Source organism: Triticum aestivum, chromosome 2B (genome assembly GCF_018294505.1).
Source record: "Triticum aestivum cultivar Chinese Spring chromosome 2B, IWGSC CS RefSeq v2.1, whole genome shotgun sequence".
NCBI classification, from domain to species: Eukaryota; Viridiplantae; Streptophyta; class Magnoliopsida; order Poales; family Poaceae; genus Triticum; species Triticum aestivum.
Window position 1 is genome coordinate 645,817,980 of NC_057798.1, and position 26,023 is coordinate 645,844,002.

A 26,023-nucleotide genomic window follows, 5' to 3' on the forward strand; every position below is an offset into this window, starting at 1 on the left:
GTGGGAGTTCATTACAATAATTTGATTAAGATGAACTTAATTATCATGAACTTAGTCTAAAACCTTTGCAAATATGTCTTGTAGATCAAATGGCTAACGCTCATGTCAACATGAACTTCAACGCGTTCCTAGAGAAAACCAAGCTGAAAGATGATGGCAGCAACTATACGGACTGGGTCCGGAACCTGAGGATCATCCTCATAGCTGCCAGGAAACAATATGTCCTAGAAGGACCGCTAGGTGACACTCCCGTCCCAGAGAACCAAGACATTATGAATGCTTGGCAGTCTCGCGCTGATGATTACTCCCTTGTTCAGTGCGGCATGCTTCACAGCTTAGAGCCGGGGCTCCAAAAGCGTTTTGAGCAACACGGAGCATATGAGATGTTCGAGGAGCTAAAACTAGTTTTCCAAGCTCATGCCCGGGTCGAGAGATATGAAGTCTCCGACAAGTTCTATAGGTGTAAGATGGAGGAAAATAGTTCTGTCAGTGAGCATATACTCAAAATGTCTGGGGTGCACAACCGCCTGTCCCAGCTGGACATTAACCTCCCGGATGAGGCGGTCATTGACAGAATCCTTCAGTCACTCCCACCCAGCTACAAGAGCTTTGTGATGAACTACAATATGCAGGGGATGGTGAAGACCATTCCTAAAGTATTTTCAATGCTGAAGTCAGCAGAGGTTGAGATCAAGAAAGAACATCAAGTGTTGATGGTCAATAAGACCACTAAGTTCAAGAAGGGCAAGGGCAAGAAGAACTTCAAGAAGGACGGCAAGGAGGTTGCCGCGCCCGGTAAGCCAGTTACCGGGAAGAAGTCAAGGAATGGACCCAAGCCTGAGACTGAGTGCTTTTATTGCAAGGGGAAGGGTCACTGGAAGCGGAACTGCCCCAAATACTTAGCGGATAAGAAGGCCGGCAACACTAAAGGTATATTTGATATACATGTAATTGATGTGTACCTTACCAGTACTCGTAGTAACTCTTGGGTATTTGATACCGGTGCCGTTGCACATATTTGTAACTCACAGCAGGAGCTGCGGAATAAGCGGAGACTGGCGAAGGACGAGGTGACGATGCGCGTCGGGAATGGTTCCAAGGTCGATGTGATCGCCGTCGGCACGCTACCTCTATGAGAATAATGGTTGTTCTATTTATATGAGAGATATGTTTTATGGTCATGCCCCTATGGTCAATGGTTTATTCTTAATGAATCTCGAGCTTAATGTTACACATATTCATAGCGTGAATACCAAAAGATGTAAAGTTGATAACGATAGTCCCACATACTTGTGGCACTGCCGCCTTGGTCACATTGGTGTCAAGCGCATGAAGAAGCTCCATGCTGATGGACTTTTGGAGTCTCTCGATTATGAATCATTTGACACATGCGAACCATGCCTCATGGGCAAGATGACCAAGACTCCGTTCTCCGGAACAATGGAGCGAGCAACCAACTTGTTGGAAATCATACATACCGATGTGTGCGGTCCAATGAGCGTTGAGGCTCGCGGAGGATATCGTTATGTTCTCACTCTCACTGATGACCTGAGTAGATATGGGTATGTCTACTTAATGAAACACAAGTCTGAGACCTTTGAAAAGTTCAAGGAATTTCAGAATGAGGTAAAGAATCAACGTGACCGAAAGATAAAATTCCTACGATCAGATCGTGGAGGAGAATACTTAAGTCACGAATTTGGTACACACTTAAGGAAATGTGGAATTGTTTCACAACTCACGCCGCCTGGAACACCTCAGCGTAACGGTGTGTCCGAACATCGTAATTGCACTCTATTGGATATGGTGCGGTCTATGATGTCTCTTACCGATTTACCGCTATCATTTTGGGGATACGCTCTAGAGACAGCTACATTCACTTTAAATAGGGCACCATCTAAATCCGTTGAGACGACACCGCATGAATTATGGTTTGGGAAGAAACCTAAGCTATCGTTTCTAAAAGTTTGGGGATGCGATGCTTATGTCAAGAAACTTCAACCTGAAAAGCTCGAACCCAAGTCGGAAAAAATGCGTCTTCATAGGATATCCTAAAGAAACCATTGGGTATACCTTCTACTTAAGATCCAAGGGCAAGATCTTTGTTGCCAAGAACGGATCCTTTCTGGAAAAAGAGTTTCTCTCGAAAGAAGTAAGTGGGAGGAAAGTAGAACTCGATGAAGTACTGCCTCTTGAACAGGATAGTAGTGCAGCTCAGGAAAATGTTCCTGTGATGCCTACACCAACTGAAGAGGAAAATAATGATGATGATCAAGGTACTTCGGATCAAGTTGCTACTGAACTTCGTAGGTCCACAAGGACACGTTCCGCACCAGAGTGGTACGGCAACCCTGTCCTGGAAATCATGTTGTTGGACAACGGTGAACCTTCGAACTATGAAGAAGCAATGGCGGGCCCAGATTCCAACAAATGGCTAGAAGCCATGAAATCCGAGATAGAATCCATGTATGAAAACAAAGTATGGACTTTGACTGACTTGCCCGATGATCGGCGAGAGATAGAAAACAAATGGATCTTTAAGAAGAAGACGGACGCGGATGGAAATGTCACCATCTATAAAGCTCGACTTGTCGCTAAGGGTTATCGGCAAGTTCAAGGGATTGACTACGATGAGACTTTCTCTCCCGTAGCGAAGCTTAAGTCCGTCCGAGTCATGTAAGCAACTTCCGCATACTATGATTATGAGATATGGCAGATGGACGTCAGAACGACATTCCTTAACGGGCATCTTAAGGAAGAACTGTATATGATGCAGCCGGAGGGTTTTGTCGATCCTAAGAATGCTAACAAAGTATGCAAGCTCCAACGATCCATTTATGGGCTGGTGCAAGCATCTCGGAGTTGGAACATTCGCTTTGATGAGATGATCAAAGCGTTTGGGTTTATGCAGACTTATGGAGAAGCCTGCGTTTACAAGAAAGTGAGTGGGAGCTCTGTAGCATTTCTCATATTATATGTAGATGACATACTTTTGATGGGAAATGATATAGAACTTTTGGACAGCATTAAGGCCTACTTGAATAAGTGTTTTTCAATGAAGGACCTTGGAGAAGCTGCTTATATATTAGGCATCGAGATCTATAGAGATAGATCGAGATGCCTCATAGGTCTTTCACAAAGCACATACCTTGATAAGATTTTAAAGAAGTTCAAAATGGATCAGTCCAAGAAGGGGTTCTTGCCTGTATTGCAAGGTGTGAGATTGAGCTCAGCTCAATGCCCGACCACGACAAAAGATAAAGAAGAGATGAGTGTCATCCCCTATGCTTCAGCCATAGGATCTATTATGTATGCCATGCTGTGTACCAGACCCGATGTAAACCTTGCCGTAAGTTTGGTAGGAAGGTACCAAAGTAATCCCGGCAAGGAACACTGGACAACTGTCAAGAATATCCTAAAGTACCTGAAAAGGACGAAGGACATGTTTCTCGTTTATGGAGGTGACGAAGAGCTCGTCGTAAAGGGTTACGTCGACGCTAGCTTCGACACAGGTCTGGATGACTCTAAGTCACAAACCGGATACATGTATATGTTGAATGGTGGAGCAGTAAGCTGGTGCAGCTACAAGCAGAGCGTCGTGGCGGAATCTACATGTGAAGCGGAGTACATGGCAGCCTCGGAGGCAGCGCATGAAGCAATTTGGGTGAAGGAATTCATCACCGACCTAGGAGTCATACTCAATGCGTCGGGGCCAATCAAACTCTTCTATGACAACACTGGAGCTATTGCCCTTGCCAAGGAGCCCAGGTTTCACAAGAAGACCAGGCACATCAAGCATCGTTTCAACTCCATCCGTGAAAATGTTCAAGATGGAGACATAGATATTTGCAAAGTACATACGGATCTGAATGTCGCAGATCCGTTGACTAAACCTCTCTTGCGAGCAAAACATGATCAACACCAGAACTCTATGGGTGTTCGATTCATCACAATGTAACTAGATTATTGACTCTAGTGCAAGTGGGAGACTGCTGGGCGCCCCCCTTAGGCCCATGCGCCTAGGGTTTGGGGGGGGGACCCTAGAGGGGGCGCCCCCCTTTGCTTGGGGGGCAAGTCCCCCCTCCCTGGCCGCCGCCCCCCCTCTAGATCTCATCTAGAGGGGCCGCCCCCCTTGCCCCTTGCCCTATAAATAGAGGGGTGAGGGGAGGGCTGCAACACACAACCAAGGCGCAGCCCCTCCCCTCCCCAACACCTCTCCTCCTCCGTCACGAGCTTGGCGAAGCCCTGTCGGAGTACTGCTTCTCCACCAACACCACGCCGTCGTGCTGCCGTTGGAGCTGTCTTCCTCAACCTCTCCTTCCTCCTTGCTGGATCAAGACAGAGGAGACGTCGTCCGTACCGTACGTGTGTTGAACGCGGAGGTGCTGTCCATTCGGCACTTGGTCATCGGTGATCTGAATCACGTCGAGTACGAATCCATCATCACCCTTCCCTTGAACGCTTCCGCACGCGATCTACAAGTGGTATGTAGATGCAAACTCACTCCCTTGACTCGTTGCTTAGATGAACTCATAGATGGATCTTGGTGAAACCGTAGGAAAATTTTTAATTTTCTGCAACGTTCCCCAACAGGTGGCACCTCAGGCCCCTCGGACTCCGGCTGGTGAGACGAGTCGGTGACAGCATCCAAGTGACAACAAGCGGAAGGGAACTCAGCCGGCTTCCACCAGCCGGCAAGTGGCGACAATCGAGGATCAGCAGCCGGAGGGGCAGCCGGCACCCAAGCGTCAGAAGGGCGGCAAGTCCAATTGGTTGCCCACTTTCTCTTATGAGCAGACCTTAGATGCACCTTGCAAGTTCCATAGCGGCGCAAAGCCGTGCAATCACACCACTCAGAAGTGTCATTGGCTCGCCAGAATCGCCAAGGGAGATGGACTCCTGCCTCCTTCGCCTGTCGGACCGCCGCCTCCTCAGCCCCAGCAGCCGGCGGCCCGGCCAGTCGGCGCCATACAAGACGAGTACCCAGAGGAACACGGAGCTTATGTTGTGTTCACCAGCATGGCCGATGACAGACACAACAGACGGCAGCAACAACAAGAAGTGCAAGCGGTGGCCTCAAGTACTCCAGAATTCATGCATTGGTCTGAGAAGCCTATCAGTTGGAGCAGGGCCGACCACCTGGAAGTGATGCCTTCCCCAGGTTCATACGCCCTGGTCCTAGATGCTACCTTTGCAACGGAGAGGCGGGCAACGCGTTTCTCCAGAGTCTTGATAGATGGTGGCAGCAACATCAATATCCTGTACCGTGACACAATGGAGAAGTTGGGAATCAAGCAGAAGCAGCTCATCCCCAGTCAGACTTTATTCCATGGCATAGTACCTGGCCTTTCCTGCTCACCAATCGGCAAGACCCAAATTGATGTTCTCTTCGGAGACAAGAATCATTTCCGCCGTGAGCCAGTTTGGTTTGAAGTGGTGGACCTCGAAAGCCCCTACCATGCACTACTTGGCCGACCAGCTCTGGCCAAGTTCATGGCAGTCCCCCACTATGCTTACCTCAAGATGAAGATGCCGAGTACCAAGGGGATCCTGACCATAGTCGGAGACTACAAGAAGTCGGTCGCTTGCACGGCAGATAGTAGCCGGCTGGCCGAGTCCCTCGTGATTTCAGCTGAGAAGCGACTCCTTGACCGGGTGGTGGCATTGGCAGGCAAGAAGCCGGGAATTTCACCCATCCCCAAGGAGTCGGAGGTTGATGGCTTGTTCAAGCCGGCCAAGGAAACAAAGAAGATACCCTTGGACCCGGAGCACCCAGAGAGGCACGCCGTCATAGGTGCAAACCTTGACAGCAAATAGGAAAGTGAGCTCGTCGATTTCCTCTGTGAGAATCGGGACATCTTCGCATGGTCCCCCAAAGACATGCCGGGTGTTCCGACGGATTTCGCCGAGCACAAGTTACATGTCTGACCTAACGCCAAGCCAGTCAGGCAGCCCTTGCACTGCTTGTCAGAAGAGAAGAGAAGAGTTGTCGGAGAAGAGATAGCCCGGCTTCTAGAAGCCGGATTCATCATGGAAGTGTTCTTTCCAGAGTGGCTGGCCAACCCAGTCCTGGTATTGAAGAAGAATAGGCAGTGGAGCATGTGTATTGACTATACTAGCCTCAACAAAGCTTGCCCCAAAGATCCCTTTGCTCTACCAAGAATTGACCAAGTGATAGACTCCACAGCAGGATGCGAGCTGTTGAGTTTCTTGGATGCATACTCAGGGTACCATCAGATAAAACTGAACCCGGCCGACAGGCTGAAGACCGCCTTCATCACACCATTTGGAGCCTTCTGCTACTTGACCATGACGTTCGGCTTGAGAAATGCCGGCGCCACGTTTCAGCGTTGCATGCAGAAGTGTATCCTCAAGCAACTCGGCAGAAATGCCCATGTCTATGTGGATGATGTGGTGGTGAAGACGGAGAAGCGTGGCATGCTGCTAGAAGACCTCAAGGAAACCTTTGAGAACTTGCATCGATTCCAGATCAAGCTCAACCTGGAGAAATGCGTCTTTGGAGTACTAGCCGGCCAGCTTCTCGGCTTCCTGGTCTCAGAGCGCGGCATAGAGTGCAACCCTGTGAAAATCAAGGTCATTGAGAAGATGGAAGTGCCCACCCGACTGTTGGACACGCAGAAATTCACCGGCTGGCTGGCATCAATTAGCCGTTTCATCGGCTGGGCGAGAAGGCTCTTCCCCTGTACCAGCTTATGAAGAAGACCACTTTTTTCGAGTGGAATGACAAGGCGGACGAAGCTTTTCTCCAACTCAAGAAGATGTTGAAGGCCCCGCCTATCTTGGCGGCTTCGACTGAGAAAGAACCCATGCTCCTCTACATCGCCGCTACCAGTCGGGTTGTCAGCACAGTTATTGTGGTAGAGCGCAAGGAGGAGGGCAGAGCATTGCCGGTCCAGAGACCGGTATATTACTTGAGTGAAGTATTGTCCGCCTCCAAGCAAAACTACCCACATTATCAGAAGATGTGCTATGGTGTGCACTTTGCCGCCAAGAAGCTGAAGCCTTACTTTCAAGAGCACCCAATAACCATCGTCTGCACGGCTCCGCTTGCTAAGATCATTGGAAGCCGAGATGCTTCTGGCCGAGTGGCCAAGTGGGCTATTGATCTAGCCCCTTACACCATCTACTATCAGCCCCGCACCGCCATCAAGTCACAAGTGTTGGTCGACTTCCTCGTCGACTGGGTCAAGACCCAATACCTACCGCCAGCACCAGACTCCACCCATTGGCGGATGCATTTCAATGGTTCCAAAATGTGCACCAGCCTGGGAGCCGGCATCGTCCTCACCTCTCCCCAAAGCGACAAGCTCAGTGGATACTTCGACGGGTGCGAGTTCCTCCATGTGCCAAGAAATGATAATGAGCAAGCGGATGCCTTGGCACAGATTGGCTCCACCTGACAGGCGATACCAGCCGGCGTCGCCTTGCAGCGCCTCCTCAAGCCGTCTGTCAAACCGTCACCAGAGTCTGACTCCATCTTCGTGCCGGCGCCTCACGAAGCAGTCGGATCCGACTTGAGGACACCAGAGGCCGGCACGGGGACTTCGACAGGCGGCCCGGGGATTGCAGTCGTTGCACCTGGTCCGGGAATTCCAGAGCCCGGCCCGGGGACTGCAGCAGTCGGCCCGGGGACTTCTTCAAGACAGCAGGCGGCAGCCAACGCCAACCCGCCGCCTCCCGGCCCAACCGCCCTCGTACAAGTTGCTGTCGTAGCAGTCGGAGAGATAGCAGCACCATCATGGGCTCAACCCATCCTCAACTTCCTGGTAAACAAAGAGCTTCCAGCCGACGAGACCCTGGCCCGACAAGTGCAACAGAACAGCATACACCATAGTCAACAAAGAACTGGTTCGGCGCAGTGTCACTGGTGTGTACCAACGCTGCGTGGAGCCGGATCAGGGTCAAGCAATCCTCAGAGACATTCACCAGGGTGAATGCGGTCACCACGCGGCCTCAAGAGCACTTATTGCCAAAACTTTTCGCCACGGTTTCTTCTGGCCGACTGCTCTAGAAGAGGCCAAAGAATTGGTCCAGAAGTGCCAAGGGTGCCAGAGATTCCGCTCCAAGCCACACTTGCCAGGTTCTGCACTCAAGAATATTCCCATTGCTTGGCCCTTTGCTGTTTGGGCATTGGATATGGTGGGACCATTCAAGACGGCCCATGGCGGCATGACTCATCTGCTTGTCGCCGTAGACAAGTTCACCAAGTGGATAGAGGCAAAGCCAATCAAGAAACTGAATGGGCCGATTGCCGTGACTTTCATCACCGACATCACCACTCGGTACGGCATACCACATAGCATCATCATCGACAATGGCACAAACTTTGCCAAAGGAGCCTTGGCTCGTTTCTGCGCGACACAGGGCATCCGACTGGACTTAGCTTCCGTTGCCCACCCGCAGTCAAACTACTAGGTTGAGCGAGCGAACGGCCTCATCTTGTCCGGCATCAAGCCCCGACTGGTCGAGCCTCTTGAGCGTTCGGACGGCTGCTGGCTCGATGAGCTGTCGGCTGTCCTATGGAGCCTGCGCACAACTCCGAACAAGTCGACCGGCTTCACGCTCTTCTTCCTCGTATACGGTGTTGAAGCCGTCATCCCGACGGACATAGAGTTCGACTCCCCGCGAGTCACCATGTACACCAAGGCGGATGCCAAGGAGGCGCGAGAAGACGTCGTCGACCTGCTGGAGGAGGGTCGGATGTTGGCACTCAGCAGGTCCGCCATCTACCAGCAGAGTCTGCACCGATAATACAACCGCAAGGTGAAGCCAAGATCCTTCCAAGAGGGAGACCTTGTACTCCGGCTGATCCAGCGAACAGCCGGCCAGCAGAAGCTCTCGGTGCCTTGGGAAGGCCCCTTCATCATTAGCAAGGTGTTGGGCAACGACTCCTACTATCTGATCGACGCTCAGAAGCCTAGAGCACGCAAAAGAGATGATTCAGGCAAGGAGACGGAGAGGCCGTGGAATGCAAACCTCCTCCGTAGATTTTACAGTTGAAAGCAGTATGTATCACGCTACCTTTTGTATTATGTACAAAGACTCCAGGTCCCCAGAGACGAACTCGGGGACTGCGCTCCTTTTATCTATATGATAAGTGTTATGCCCATAAGTGTACCTTGTTATTATTTCCGCCTGGCACCAGGTCGACCAGTTGGCCTGGAGGTTTGCCGCCTTCTACTATATGTCGCCTCCTGCAGCCGGACAAGTAATGTGTTGGCACCTAAAACTTCTTCTGTCAGAAGCCACAGCTCGCAGAGCGACTGAATGGCGGACAGGGGTGGCAAAATAGTGCCCACATGAAAAATGGTTAAGGAAAAAGCGCATATAGTCGAGGCCGGCACCGTACCTGCCCGGCCGGTTGCCGAGCAGCCGGCCGGCCGGCTTCTACTTCCCTTGCCAAAACCTCCAAATGGCTAAGTACTTGCCCTCCCGCAAAAAGCTAAGTACTCAAACTAGCCGCAGTCCGCAAAGCGGCTGCTTGGCTGGCAAGAGGATAGCCAAGGGAGGGTGGCAAAGGAAAAAAGCAAGGAGTATAGTCAAGGAAAGTTAGAAATCGGCAAAACAAAGCATAAAGTTGCGACAAAATATTTATACATAAAAAAAGGCCCATCGGCCGGCCTTCAGCAAAGTTTGATATACACCCCGCGGGTGGAATTGTGCAAATTTAACAAAAATGTCCAGACCAGCAAGCAGGAAAAGAAAAGATAAACACCCTAGGGAGCAGCAGAAGACTCCGGCTGGGCGCTGGGGTTGACAGTGCCGGTTGGCGTAGCAGACGGCTCCGACTGGACGTTGGGGTCGACGGCGCTGGTTAGTGTGACAGACGGCTCTGGCTGGACGCTGGGGTCGACGGTGCCAGTTGGTGCAGCAGGCGGCTCCGGCTGGATGACGGAGTTAGCTGCGCCGGTTGGCGTGGCAGGCGGCTCCGGCTGGGCGCTGGAGTCGGTGATGCCAGTCAGGACGGCGGAGGGTTGGATGACAGAGTCGGTGGCGTCTGTCGGAGGCACGGTCGTCTGGTCGGTCATCACCTGGCCGCCTCCAGCAGCAGTCAATGCTTTGGAGCGCGGGTCGTTGCTTGAGGCCTGGTCGGGGTGGGGCTGACCATCCGCCCCAGCCTCCGGCATGTCGTCGTTGCTATCCTCCTCCTCCTCCTCCTCCCCCTCCTCCCCTTCGTCACTGGAGTCGATGACTTCGGCCAAGTACTCACTGTCCTCCGGGTTCAGCCCGAGTCACTCCTTCGGCGCTTCGGCGCCTTCTTCGACCACCTCCAGAACGAAGATGCTGGTGTCGGTGAAGTCAGCAATCGCCGCCGCCCTGTTGATAAGCTCGGCTTCCACCGCCACCAGCTCCTCCTGTGCCTCCAGCCGGAACGTGGCCAACTAGGCGAGATCTAGCCCAGGATACCACGGCTTGACGAACTCAAGGGCCCGGCGCGCTCCCGCCCGGGCTGCAGAGCCTTTCCAGGCCTCCAGGCGGCCGGCCGCCACCTCCAGCCAGTCGGCAGTCCAACTTGGGGTGCGTGGAGCCGGCAAGCCTGGCCAGAGGGCGGAAATCGCCTGGGCCCCGATGCACCGAAGACGGTGCAACACTTGTTGGGCGGGCCGAAGACGGGCCTGGATGCTGAGGATCTGCTCGTTGAGGGTCCAGGTGGCGTCACCAGCAATCTGCACACCTTCCGCCCTCCGCTCGTCGCGCTGGGCCACGATGATTTGGTTCGCAGCGACGGAGTGACCCGGTAAGAAATCTGTTCGGGCGGAAGGTGAGAAAAAACAAAGTCAGAAACAAGCAGTCGGCTTAGACAAAGGCCGGCAGCTCAAGACAATGAACAAGAAGAATAAAGCTCACCATCGACCAAGTCCTCGATGCTGCTGAAGCAGGCCGTCGTCTGCGCCTCCTTGTCGGCCCAGGCGGCGCGCTCGGTTTCAAACTCGGTAAGGAGATCGGTCTCCTTCGCCTTTGCCTCCCGCTGGGCCGTCTTGAAGGCCTCCGTTTGCTCGATGAGCTTAGCGACCAGCCGGTCTCGCTCCTCGGTCAGCTTGCCGCACTCCGCCTCCTTGCTGTGCAGAGCGGTGTTGGTTTCACCCAGCTACTGTTGCAAGGCGCCGTTGGCTTTTGTAAAAGGAAAAAAAGAAGAAAGAGCATCAGTCAAAAAAGACAAAGAGGGATTCAGTTGCTGGGGTGATCCGGCCCGACTGCTCAGCAGTCGGCCCGAATCTCGGGGACTACAGCCCGCGGGTGCGCCATCGCGCCCCCGCAGAGAAGAAGTAGTTAACAAAGGTAGAGCCACTGAGGAGATTCGGCCCGACTGCTCAGCAGTCGGCCCGAAGCTCGGGGACTACAGCCCGCAGGTGCGCCGGTGTGCCCCCGCAAAGAAAGGAAGTCGGAACTTACTTCGGCTCTCGGACGGATGGGCGGTCTGCGTCTCCAGCTCCCGGACCCTGGAGTTGAAGGTGACTGCGTGAAGATTGTGGTAGTCCGGCAGAGGCGATATCAGATAAAGTCAACATTTGACACATACAAGTTAAAGTTCTGGACCACCTGCTCAGCAGCCGGCCCGAAACTTGAGGACTACACCCAGTGGGTGCGCTAGCGCGCCCCCACGAAGAAAGCAAGAAGATCAAGAAAAGTGAAGAAAACTTACACGGATGGCTGCCCAGGACTCCAGGAAGGCTTCGTTGCAGCGCTTGAGGGCTTCGGCTTCAGCCCGGAGCTTGGCCTGAACGTCAAGGGACGCCTAGGCCAGGGCGCCCGTTCCTCCCCCAGGTACCCAGCCGGCCGGCGTGGCGCTGGTCGCTTCAGTGTGTGGGATCGACGAGCTCGCAGCACCGGCTTCTAGCGGCCGTGGCGCCAAGGCCGCCTTTGCAAAACGGCGGCGCGCGAGTGTGCGGACCTCGGGAATCAGGTCCGTCACCACCGCGTCCCCGACTGGTGGCACCGGCGGTGCAGCCGGCTGCCCCTCCTGCGTCCCGCTAGTCGGTGGCGGCGGCGGCACAATGATGTCCGACATGGCCACGTCGCCACCCTCCCACTCCTGGATCGGCTACTCGTCGCCGGCTCCCCCGGTCGTCGCCTCAAACTCCGGCGAAGGTGGCGCGGTGTTCAAAGGCGTCACGAGCAGCGGCTCCTGGCAGCGTGCAGCCTCCGCGAGCCGCTCCCTCTCCGCGGCTTCGGCCTCCGCCTGTGCCCACTTCCTCGTTGCGGATGCTGCGGCCTTGTCTGCCTCCGCCTTCGCCAGACGGTCGGCTTCTTCCTCACGCGACTCCCGCACGTTCCACCCCGTCGCCTCCCGAAGGTCGGCGGCCAAGTCAATTCGCCGACTGGTGGAGGAGGTCGCCGCCGACCTAATGACCGAGGCAGCACCCGACTTCTCGAAAGTCAGCGGGGCCCTGGGATGAGAAGACAAGTCAGGAAAGCCTTTTAGGCCGGATTGACGAAAAGACGGAAAACATGAAAAGAATACTTACGCCGACACCATGACTGGCACCTTTGGTTGCCTCTGATACTTGGCCACCTTGGCCATGGCTTCTTTCCGCCTGGTCGCCGCGGCCGGGTTCTTGGGCTTCTTCGGGGCGCTGCCGAACAGGATAGCGCCTTGCCTTCGCTTGCGTTTGCTGCCACGGGCGGGCGGCCTAGTAGAGGGGCCTGCGCCGGTGTTGGCAGTGCTCTGGGTGAGGCGTGGCTCGTCTTCCTCCTCGTCGTCGTCGGGCCAAGTCTCCACACCGTCGCCCTCCTCGGAGCCGCCAGCTCCGCCGCCGCCGCCTGTTGCGTCGTCCGCCAGGGCGGCCGCCCCCAAGTCGGGGTCGTCCACGTAGCTCACCGCCCTGTCCGGCAGGTAGTCGCCACCCGGCCCCATGATGCCGGCTGTCGTCTCGGACATGTAAATCTACACTCCAAAAGGGAGTAGCATCACGACAAGAACAGGATTGATAAATAGTGCTGAAGGAAGAAATAAGGGAACTTACGGCAGGCAGCGGATCGTCGCGCGAGTACGGCCGCTTTCCATACCGCCACTCTGCCTCCGTCACCTTGAGGTCAGAGATCATTCACCATCCGCACCACCTCGGCAGTCGGCATCTCCTTCATGCACAACCGGCTGGGGTCATGGTGCCCGCTCATCCGGAAGATTGGATGAGGGCGGCCCTGGAGCGAGAGGACCCGGCGCTCCACAAAGGCGATGAGGAGGTCAGAGGCCACGAGGACCTCCGACTCCTGGAGCACCCGGAGTCGGCCGATGGCGGCCACCGCATCCGGCGACACCGGCTTCGGCTTGTAGCCCCAGTTGGGCCGAAGCCCGGTGGGAGGGCCGACCTCATGCGCCGGCAAGTTGATGAAGTCGACAGCCGGGTCGACGTTCTCGACGTAGAAGTAGGATTGCTGCCACATCTTTACGAGGGAGGGATGGAGGTCACGGTGTTGGGCGTAAGGTGATGAGGTTGGAGGTGGTTGAAGTCGAGGAATGAGCGGAGGAAGCCGCTAACCGGAAGGCCGAAGCCACGGAGGAAGTGCGAGCGGAAGACAACCCGCTCATTCCCCCTCAGTGCCAGCGAGATTCCTCCTCCGGCGTCACCCGCGCCTTGACGAATGCCGCGTTGGGCATCCGGTGCATGTCGCAGAGGAAGGAGATGTGATACTCAATCACCGTGGACCCGTCCCAATCGCCGCCCTTCTCGCGCGCCATGGCTTCGAGCGAGCCGCGTGAGGAGGAGGGGTGCGTCGGCGGCGAACGACAGCAGCGCCTCGGGAACACGGAGCGGCAGAGGCAGCGGTGGAGGAGAGAGCAGAGGAAGAAGAGAGAGTGGGAGGGGGCGCGCGAGATTTGCCGCACCCCTCCCTCCCCCTACTTATAGCCCTCGGGCTACGAAGCCGAGGGGGCGGGGCGTGGGTCGTGGGATTAACTACGCCCATGACCCCACGACCCCCATTTACCGCGCGCATTCACCACGCCTCGACTGGTCATGGGAATCGCAACCGCCCCCCTCGGCACAACAGATCCGCCCGGGTGCCGAGGCGCGGTAGTGGCGGGCCTGGCCCGCTGTCACGTCTCATCAGGAGCGTGGGATGGCAGGCTGGCCGGGCTGGCGTGCGCCGCATGGCATGTCCGTGGTGGGCGGCGGCCCCGGGAAGCTTAGCATGCACACCACCCGTTTTCCCGCCTTGAAGCTCAAAAACGACCGACAGTCTTGCCTAGCCAAAGCCGACTCCGGCAGTCGGACAGCCACAAGGCGGATCGAACGTTCTCCGGAGCTCGGTGAGGGAGGAAGCTGCTGAGACTTCGTGACCCCTCGACCACAACGCCTCACTGGCTTCGGGGACTACTGTCGGAGTAATGGGCCACGGGTAGCCTCACCCGGGTCCCTGGATTTATCAAGACTTTGGGCCAGCTTCGCTTTGCTGCGCCCCAAGCTGAAGCTCCGCCCTCCGGGGGCCGGCTAGCTCAACAGCCGGCCACCAGAAGGAGGCCAACCACCAGCAGACGGCACCACGAGCGGCCCGCTCCAGCCAGCTAGCCTCTAGGGAGGACGGTATCGAGCAGGCGACCACCTCGCGCCCTTAGAGTTTGTGCCCCTGTTAAGAGGACGAGATGGGGCGTGGCTACAGTGATGCCCTCACCCCCGAATCTTGGGTTTAGCGTGGCCACAGTGTCCCGTACTAGCGGAGATCTCCGCACGGCGTGGCACTGTTGCCACCTTCCCTTGACATCACTCTGGGCAGGCGGAGCCCTGTTCCCCACGACGGCTTGTCGGTACGGCCCGCAGGCTGTGGGCCCTATCAGGAAGTGCCACCCAGAAGACGGCGCACGCCAAACCAATCGGACCAGGGGAGGGCCAGCCTCCAGCAGGCGGCCGTCCCCTCCCTCGAAGCCCATGCGCCATTAACCGCATGAGACCAGGTGTGGCTACAGTGATCTCCCACCAGGCGGCGGGACTATAGCCACACTGAGCTGACCAAGCCAGTGTCATTAGCAGCACGACTACAGTGAGCAGCCACCAACCAGACCCGCCAGCGGCGGGAGCAGCCTGTCGGCTCCGTACCAGACCAGTTGGCGGGGCCCACCAGGCGGCGGGCCCTAGTAGTCGGTGGAGAAGCCGGAGGCCGGAGACGCTGATAGCCGGGCCCAGCAGCCGGCCAGATTACCATTGTACCCCTGGAGGGTAGGCCTATATAAACCCCCCAGGGCACCCATGCAAAGGGTTCCCACCCCCATTAGATCTAGCCACATTCCTAGAGCAGGAGAGAGCTAGCCTTGCCTTCTCCTACCTCTAGCATACAGCTCAAGGAGCAACTTTGTATCTCTTGTGCCCTTAGTGATCATGCGGAGACCCCGTAGAGCAGGACTAGGGGTGTTATCTCCTAGGAGAGCCCCGAACCTGGGAAAGTACGCCGGCGTTCGTGTCTACGCCTCATCCTGCTTCCGGGCATCGGGGACGTTCTACTCGCTCCCACCATGATAAGCCATCCTTTGGCATATGTCGCACCCAACCCCCGACAGCGGCGATCGGCGGCGGCGGCGGCTGGCGGCGACTAGGGTTAGGGCAGCGGGGTGGGCCGGGCTGGGGCGGCTCGGGGCGCACTATTTAAAGGAGCCGGCCGGGCGGAGTCCTGGCCGAATACGTCCCGAGGTCGGTCTCGTTTTTTTAATATTTGGATGAGAAAAAAAAGAAAGAAAAGAAATACTAAACGGACTCCAAAAATCCCGAAATAAATTTTCCCCATCCTCTAAAAATAAGCCGGACAGGATGAACATTTATTTGGGGCCTAGATGCAAATTTGAAAGACGCGCATTTTTCCTAATTCAAATAAAATAGCGACAAAACTCCGAAATAAAATCTTATTTGATTTTAATATTAAATCCTCAATATTTCTTTATTTTGGGAAAGTCATTTTATTCCCTCTATCTTACTTTTATAATTGAAACATTTGAAGATAAAATAATTAAAATCAAATGATCCTTTTCTAAATTTGAGAAAAACTCAAATAAGAAAATAATGAAATTCCCAACTCTCTCCGCAGGTCCTTGAGTTGCGTGAAATTTCTGGGATCAAACTAAAATGCAATAAAATATGATATGCAATGATGATCTAATGTATAACATTCCAAATTGAAAATATGTTACAGGGACTAAACTTTAGTTCCACCTCTTGCCTTGCATGAATGGGCTGCGTGGGCCTCTAGGATTTATTAAAAATTTCTGAAACTGCTATTGGGCTAGGCCCAAAATAGACAAAATTCCAGCACACCCGCCCTCCCATGCTTTCCTTCCGATGCACGAGTCGCTTACCGCGCCGTGTCCATGTCGACCCAGAGCATGCGGAGGCCGGCATTTATGCCACGATGTGACTGGAGGGAAGGAGGGCGGCGCTGACCGACCTGACCTCTCGACGTCCGCCGCTTCAATGCAAACGCAGGTTATCGAGGAACCAACTCTGCCGCTGCGTCGCATTGAAGTGTCTGACCGGCCCTTCGCATGGCCTGGCCATGGCTATTGAAGCCGTGCTCCGACGTCATCCACATCGCATCCTTCTCCTCCTCGCCCATCTCCCTCCACATCTATGACGACGGGAAAGTCCTGAGCATCGGTGTCGGCAGGCGGTTCCGGGGCGGGATCTGGCGGCTCGTGGAGACGCCGCCCTCGAACTCCGGGGCTGGCGTCCTCGTCGGCTGGCAGCGACTTGACACGGGCGGAGATCGTCATCTCCTACGGCGACGAGGAGGACCAGCAGCCGCTGCCACCACAGTCCGTGCAGGCCGTGCCGGGCCAGGTCTATGCTGGCACGGATGCGAAGTTCAAGGAGCGAATGGAGCTTATGCTCCGCCGCTCCATCGTCCACACCAACGGCCCGGCTCCGCCATCGAGGGTGCTCCTCCCCGTGAAGCCGGAGCCGACATCCCCTCCATGCTCTCCGCCGCCGCAGCCGGGGCGTCCAAATCGGGCGCCATGTAAAGGAAGAGTGGCTCTCGTAGCTGTCCCGACGCGTCAAGGTGGAGTGGCTCTCGCCGCCGCACTAACGCGTCGTGAAGGAGGAGCGTCGCTCGCCGTCGCCCCTGCCCAAGGCGTGCGAGCGCATTCTGCACTACCTCCGCAGTGACGGCTCCTCGTCGTTGTCGAGAAGCGCCATGACGGCTCAAGAGTATGCCGACCGGGAGCAGCGCTGGTGGGATAGCTGCAACGCCGCGCGTCGATCCAAGTTCGCAGACTTGGACGTCCCTCCACCACACATCGCGGCGGACCCGGACCTGCCGTATGCTTGGGCCCTGGACCGCTCCGTGACGACGTCGGATATGGCCAAGCGTCATCTCTGCCGCCTCGATGCGGAGATGGCCAGGTACAATGAGGAATGGTCCCTCACCAAGATCGCTGTTGCTGCCAAGGACGCTGCCTCCAACAACTGTCGCCCTCTCCCCCAGCCCATGTCCTCGGTGGCAGCGCTCATAGTGCCAACGACATAGGAGGAAGCGGAAAGGATCACCCGCGAGCGTCAGGCGGCCGCCAGGAAGCCCTACCGCGACGACGCTACCTTCCGCCGCCCCAAGCCCGACAATGACGACTCTGACGCCGGGTCGGGCAATGATGATGGAGGAGGAGCCGCCGGCCAGCCCAACACGACCTACGAGGTCATCATGAAGTATAGGATAGTTTAGTGTTTTTAGTTCACCGGACGAAAAATCGTCCGGTTTTATGTACAAATTATCCTACTTTCGATGAAATCCGCTGTGTCTATATCAAAATTCGTTCAGTTTGATTGAATTCTATGCGGTTGGTTCGAGTTGTTGTGAAAGTGTATGCGGCCACGGTTGGATGGTGTTCTCCCGCATCCGTGTGCGCGGACTGGTCCCGCTCTGTTCACGGATGAATGTGGGAGAAAATTTGTGGGATGTCATTGGAGATGCCCTAACGCCAAAGGTATGTATCGCAGAAGGATTCACCCGCTGCTGGAATCGAGAAGCTTGCCGAGTGCCCTCAAACGCCACACTGTAGCACGAGTCTTGCAGAAAACAGCCCCAGTGTCGTCCCTCGTGCGGGCGACTCAGAAGGCACACATACGCTAGCCGCGAGTACCCGCCGCCCTACCTTCCTCCCCTCCTCCCCCCGTCATCGTCGGAGGAAGCCGCCATGCTAAGCCCGGGGCGGCCGATTACGGTGGTGGGGGAGTACTGTCCTCTCATGGCGAGCGGGTGGCGCAGGGCACCCAGGCTCGCGCAGGCGCATACCTGATGTGATCAACGGCTATTCCCAGTAGCAACGTAGGCGGCCGCGGATGTGGAGCCGTGGAGGGCTAGGGGTGATGCGCCGGGACGCTCGTATGTGGCATCCGGGGCCGGTGTGCGTGTTGGATGTGGACTGCGGCGTCGAGGTGCTGGCTTTCCGCACATGTTGTGGTCGGCCGGCAGTGCTATGAACCATGGCATGGTGGTGGTAATCCATATCCGATTGTCCGGATGGTGGTGACTGTAAACTGTACTGCCTCAATGGTGATCTTTAACAGTTGTTGCTTCTCGTACATCCCTAAATATTTTGTATAACCAATTGAAAGGGCATGTAGTCACTAACTGTGGTTTGGTAATTAATAACAATCTCTATGGAGTAATTCTTTCACTAAGATATATGTGAAGGAATATTACACAGGTGGTGCCTTAATGATGATTGCCATGAAGATGAAGATTTTCTCTAAGCTTCGGTATTGAATGAGAATTCATATGAAGCATCAAGGGCATTGTATCTTATGTGAAGAAATGATCCATAGTGATGCATGAAGCATGTTGGACTATTGTGGAAGAGTTTCATCAAAAGCCTCTCGAAGAAGTCCTCATGGTATCCTCTCCGCTTAACCCGTGAGCACGGGGTCCAGGAAATCTCTCTGGACACCCCATGCGCACACCTCTTGACCCATGCACAAGGGGTAGAGTGTTAAACTCTGTGGATGCCCCGTGTGCATGGTTATACCTGTCAGTGAAGACATCTTTTTTCGTCGTTACCTTGTTGAATGCATTGCTCGGATATAATTGGACAAAAATTTTACGATGAATCGGGGCTCCATAAACATATGTATTTCACGTCTTTCCTATGTGATTAAATAAAATATAAGGGGGGTTTTGTAAAAAGAATCCTCGTGCGTGCAGTATACCCAACATTTTCCCGCTCTCAGCCACTTACAGGTGGGTCACCGCTATGCAGGCACGCCACGCAGGTTGGACGTATGTTTGGATGTGGAAGGAGGCACCGTATTTGCACCATGTGACAAGTTTAAGCACTAGTTTCATGTATTTTCCAACTTTAGGCACTAAACTGACCGCGCAGGACAAGTTGGGGCACCTCCAGCGTATTTAACTCTATTTAGAATTAAAATATGTCTAGATGCATCCATTTCTACGACAAGTATTTCCGGACAGAGGGAGTATTTGCATCAACATAGAAGTGCACCAGCGAGTACAATGCCGAGAACGGCACAGGATTTGCACAAGAAAAGATCAACACCACGCAACAGATACAGAATTTTGCGGTGTATACGAGGAATTTACGTGAAGCATATAACTTAAAAATAACATATGTTTATGCAACTATACCAAATATATAATACATATGCAAATGTGACATATTTAGATACGAAGTTGAATAACAAATGTAGTACAGTAGTTGTTTCTGATGTACCACATACACAGTGCATCCATATTGCTGGTTGTTATCTAATTCATAAGTTTTTTCTCAAGAGAGCATCAGATTGTTTGGTCCATTAAGAAAAAAGGCAAAATACACGGAACCCTTAATTTTCTGTCTGCATGGGCAAAGGTCGATTGTTGATTTGAAGTTTTAGCGGCTCGTTGATAACTGCATGAACCGCGCTCACCGTTTCGTTTGGCGAGCTAAATCCATCAATCTGAGAGTAGAACAAGTGAACTATCTTGCACATCTTCCAGAACAGCTCCTTGCATGGCCTAGGAACAACTGTGTTTTCCCTAAGAACCAGCTTTAGCAAGCCTTTTCTACATGAGGCTATGGCCTTTTGTATCGTTTCTTTAGCCGTTTCAATTGACATAGAACCACCCCTGTGGAGAACAAGTAGTGAGACATAATCCAGGTTTCTCTCCCTGTTCTCCCTCTGTAATAAATAGATTAAAAGATTGTCAGGGTACCAAATTACAGCATACATGTCGAAAATACATGAGACAAAAGTGATGAGTAATTACTACTATTCTCTTCATTATTATTATATAATAACAGGATACGCAACTACTAGATGTGTTATAGCTTCTAAGAGTAAACATCAGTCCGTCTTCTACCATCACCTGGAACTCCTAAGAATACCAGACAAGCACTTAGATGTGTGTTTTACAAGAATAAATTCTTGACAAGATCATGGATGACTGCAAATTTTGATTTTTGTTAGAACTTGTAGTCCTGAGGATTACTATAGTGTCTCTATCTCACCACATATCTGTTTACAGTTTGTTCTGGCAACCATCAGGATATTTGTTTATATTAAGATGAAAGGAATTTCCCTGTTGTGGTGTGTGAAGCATATATAACTTGAAAATAACATATGTTTATGCAGCTATACTAAATATAGAATACATATGCGACCGTGACGTGCGTAGATACGAAGTTGAGGATAAAAGGAACCCAAATACCTCAAGGCCTAGGATATCATTGAGGAGACGACCAATTGTGCTCGTTATTCTTGATCTTGGACAACACATCCCAAGAGCTTTGGCCCAACAAAGTACAATGATGTGAGCACAATGGGCCCCAGTGTGAAGGAAACAACTGCATTTGACATGTATTGCTCAACTGTGGGCACATATTTTCTCATCCGCCATTCTGCCTCCAACATCATAGACCTCAACGGCTGTAGCCACTGCAGATGGATTCAACATGTCAGTGCTGAACAATTTCTTTTATTTTGAGAAATAGACAAACATAATGGAAACTCACTAATTCTATCAGGTGCTTTCGAACATCACGGTTTTGTATTGCAGAAGCTACTGCTCCAAGCTGATTGACTGTAGTATAGATAACATAAAACAATATTTTCACTTGCTCAGAGTAGACCTCATCTTTGGAGTGATCATCCCACCTAAGATAAACATTAGCAAATCAGGGACCAAACTTGTTAGCAATGCCCGACACGCCAACTCCACTTACAAAAGGAAGGACCAAGGGGGTTACTTCTCAACTAATGTTACGAGGTTTTCATGTTCTTTTTTTGATCCCCCAACATCGAAGAAGTCATCAACAACAGTTGTGATCACACCATTTTTGGCCCACGACATGCGAGCATCAGACAGAGTTCAGGAGGAAATATAGTAGTAGCAGCAGCAAGATAACAATATGTCAGCTTCTGCCGTGCAAACTGTAATTGGTCCAGCCGATTCCCTTTCCCAACTGTTGCCACAATTTTTTTTCAACATCTAAGAACGGAAATTAATAAGGCAAGAGAGCATATATTTTACATTACCTTTCAAGATGCAGGAGTTCATCCTGGTAAATAGATTGAGAAAAACTGAAATCTTCAATAGCCAAAGCCAGGAAATCTTGGCTGACACGATATGGCCTGATTCAGCAAAATGTCTAGAATTTATGTCTGACATCTTTATTTATATGACTTTATAGACTATTCTTTTTGAGAAATGAGACTCTTACAGAAATTCTATCTTTAGCTTTTGAGAACCACAAACATCAAAGTGTTCAATGCATAGGGGAACGTACTAATTTAAAAAAAATCCTACGCACATGCAAGATCATGGTGATGCATAGCAACGAGAGGGGAGAGTGTGTCCACGTACCCTCGTAGACCGATAGCGGAAGCGTCATGATAACGCGGTTGATGTAGTCGTACGTCTTCATGATCGACCGATCCTCAGTTCCGAATGTACGGCACCTCCGTGTTCAACACACGTTCAACTCGGTGACGTCCCGCGAACTCACGATCCAGTAGAGCTCGAAGGAGAGTTTCGTCAGCACGATTGATGAAGCTACCGACGCAAGGCTTCGCCTAAGCACCGCTACGATATGATCGAGGTGGATTATGGTGGAGGGGGGCACCGCACATGGCTGGGAGAGATCAATGATCAACTTGTGTGTTCTAGGGTGCCCCCTGCCCCCGTATATAAAGGAGCAAGGGGGAGGTCGTCCGGCCCTGTAGGGCGCGCCGGGAGGAGGAGTCCTCCTCCTAGTAGGAGTAGGACTCCCCTCTTTCCTACTCCTACTAGGAAGGGGAAAGGAAGAGGGAGAAGGAGAAGGAAAGGGGGGCACCCACCCCTTCCTAGTCCAATTCAGACCAAAGGGGGAGGGGGCGCACGGCCTGCCCTGGCCGGCCCCTCTCATCTCTCCACTAGGGCCCAACAAGGCCCATTAACCCCCGGGGGGTTCCGGTAACCCCTCCGGCACTCCGGTTTTATCCGAAACTACCCAGAACACTTCCGTTGTCTGAATATAGTCATCCAATATATCGATCTTTATGTCTCGACCATTTCGAGACTCCTCGTCATGTCCGTGATCATATCCGGGACTCCGAACTACCTTCGGTACATCAAAACATATAAACTCATAATACCGATCGTCGCAGAACTTTAAGCGTGCGGACCCTACGGGTTCGAGAACTGTGTAGACATGACCGAGACAAGTCTCCGGTCAATAACCAATAGCGGAACCTAGATGCTCATATTGGTTCCTACATATTCTACGAAGATCTTTATCGGTCAAACCGCATAACAACATACGGTGTTCCCTTTGTCATCGGTATGTTACTTGCCCGAGATTCGATCGTCGGTATCTCAATACCTAGCTCAATCCCGTTACCGGCAAGTCTCTTTACTCGTTCCGTAATGCATCATCCCGCAACTAACTCATTAGTCACATTGCTTGCAAGGCTTATAGTGATGTGCATTACCGAGAGGGCCCAGAGATACCTCTCCGATAATCGGGGGTGACAAATCCTAATCTCGATCTATGCCAACTCTACAAGTACCATCGGAGACACCTGTAGAGCACCTTTATAATCACCCAGTTACGTTGTGACATTTGTAGCACACAAAGTGTTCCTCTGGTAATCGGGGGTTGCATAATCTCATAGTCATAGGAACATGTATAAGTCATGAAGAAAGCTATAGCAGTAAACTAAACAATCAAGTGCTAAGCTAACGGAATGGGTCAAGTCAATCACATCATTCTCCTAATGATGTGATCTCATTAATCAAATGACAACTCATGTCTATGGTTAGGAAACTCAACCATCTTTGATCAACGAGCTAGTCAAGTAGAGGCATACTAGTGACACTATGTTTGTCCATGTATTCACACATGTATTATGTTTCCGGTTAATACAATTCTAGCATGAATAATAAACATTTAGCATGATATGAGGAAATAAATAATAACTTTATTATTGCCTCTAGGGCATATTTCCTTCACAATGTTCCTCTTGTGGCCTATACGTTCCATTGTGGCATAAAAGGGAAATTTAAGAGCATACTCAACCTAAAAGTATAAAAACATAGAAACAGTAAACACCCAATAGAAGCTAGAATCAGTCCACTTTCTAAGATTTAAATTTCATGTAAGGACCTCTTGAAATATTGCCGTTGTTTGCACCCGCTCGGAGAGCAATTTTTCTGTCAATAACCGCAGTAGCCTATGTTATCTAGGCTAAATTTATTTTCTGATAAACTGACTTTTGAAGCTTTGTACAATTCCAATATAGATTTTGTATCATTTAAATATCCCTGAAGTGAATTATGGAAGGTGGATGCATCAACATGATACAGATCATCTGCATTGTATTGAAATTAGCGAGTTAAATTAAACATACAAAAAAAATATAAAGATAACATTTGTAAGATAGGAAATTCCCGCCCAAAGAAAGTAAAGGAAACATCATATCCATTCATTCGCAAAAGACGGAATGCCATTGCGCATGTTGCTACATCTAGCATGATTTCCTCATCTCTCTGTAACCAGAAACTGCAGAGTGGATACAATGAAGTTTACAAGATACAAAAGATAAATATCAGAACTTTATTCACGATCGTTACCTGTGTGCCACATCCAGGATGATCTTTATCTCACTAGAAAAATGATGAGATATCCCGATGTTTTCAAGAGAATCTACCAATGAAAGCTGACAATGTATATTTGTTGGATAAACTGTTGGCACTGCAAAATTCTAATATTGTTAGGTATTTAGCCACAGTCTAAAGAGCTTACAAATTCCTCACAAAGAAAGGTAGCTAGACCGACCTGAACCACCAAATTTACTGACAAACAAATTTAGGTACTATAGGGCTTTGTCATCAAAATTGTGGATTAGCGCAACAACAGTTGTGGAAGGAGAGTTGAACGACGACCCATTCTTCATATGGAACTTCATAACTTGATTCCAGTCGAGCAGGTTTCCTAGCCCTTCAGCAACATAAGCCATATATTCTTTTCTCCCATCAGATTTATCCCCAAGAAGTCTGAATAAAGTCCATATGTATAAGATACAAACTTTTGAAATAATAATCAGAGGTAATACATGTCTAACTCAAATTCTGGTTGCCCATTTCATTAAGGAAAAGACAAATGTGCTAACATGTGGTCCTTTTCTCCTTCAAGTCATGGTTCTTAGAGAATCATTAAAAAAATGAACTTCGCACTGAAAAATGTTCATCTTCTACAAGAGAAAAATAGCCAGTCCCAAAAACCTATCTTTCAAAATCATCTATCCCTGAAGTGTAAACATGGCCAGAAAAGAAAGAGTACAACACAATTTTCATGCCAGAACTGTCAGACAAACCTTTTCAGCTCCATCTCCCGGAGGTGAAGAATCCTATCAAGATCATTTTGTCCAACCGGAAATTCCAAACCCATCTCAGTCCCAAGGCTAAGCATACCCGAAAACGTGATATTGAAGCCTATAGGGGTATCACTCTGCTCATTCGTAACAATAGAGAATTTTCTTCTGATGAAACATAGTCCCGCCAGTACCATTTTTATCGCATCAAGGCCACATTAGTTTGGCAAAACTTGAGATACAAGACAGTAAAACAACAATAAAGGGTAGGCAAATTCATCTTTGTTCATACCTCTCTTGATATGCTCACCACCAACATTCCATCTCCTAAGTGCCAGCACACAAGGCAATGTGGATGAGAGGACATCCTTGTTGACGGAGGAGTCCATTTGGATGAGACCCCAAGATCCATTGCTCTGCTGGTTTTGTAGGATCCACTCAACACATTTTGGGGAGCATGGAACTTGAGGAGAGCCCGGCAAGGGCACCATAGCCACCCACGCGGTGTCGTAGGAAGATGGCAACAACTCAGGTTCCAGGAGCTGCTTCCTTATTCTAGCCTTCCGCTCCTAATTTAGTTGAAACTAGAATCATGTGACAAGAGCCTCAAACATCACCGCAACAATGATTGATAGTGATGTACATACTACATACCATGTTTTGTAGACATGCATTTTCTTCGCCAGATGCCTCCTCCACATTTGCTGATTGAAGATAGGAGATGTATTTCACAAATCAATTGGCACATCCCATAAAAAATAAATGTTTGAGGAAATTGGGACATCACCCATGTTATTTTTTTTCAGGCTAGGGACATTGCTCATGTAAACACTGCAGAGGATGCTACTCTCAGGCATACAAAAAAATTAAAGTGTATATTCATTCTTGTGCAGCTAATGGAGAATAGGATTTTTTTCTAGCAAATCTAACTTGATATGAGAAAAGTATATTTTCTGTCCCTCAACTTTTTCGGTAGTCTACAAATGGTCCCTCAACTCTAAAACCAGCAAAGTCTAATCCCTCAATGGTTGAAACCAGAAAATTTAGATCCCTTGGATTGCTTCAGGTGATTTTGTGCTGACTTGACATGGTTTTGACCGTTGAACTCACCACCTCATCTTCTCTCTCTCCCTCCCTCTCCCCCTCCCCCTCCCTCCCTCCCTCCCTCTCTCTCTCTCTACAGGAGCACCTCGCCGCGAGCGTCTGCTGAGGCCGCCGCCTCCGGCAGCCAT

The 26,023-nt window shown here is 51.5% G+C and overlaps 1 pseudogene; it reads right to left on the reverse strand.

The window, feature by feature from the left end:
* Window positions 1-19,705: 19,705 nt before the first annotated feature.
* Window positions 19,706-25,301, reverse strand: LOC123041879 (ent-kaur-16-ene synthase, chloroplastic-like; annotated as a pseudogene).
* Window positions 25,302-26,023: the final 722 nt, after the last annotated feature.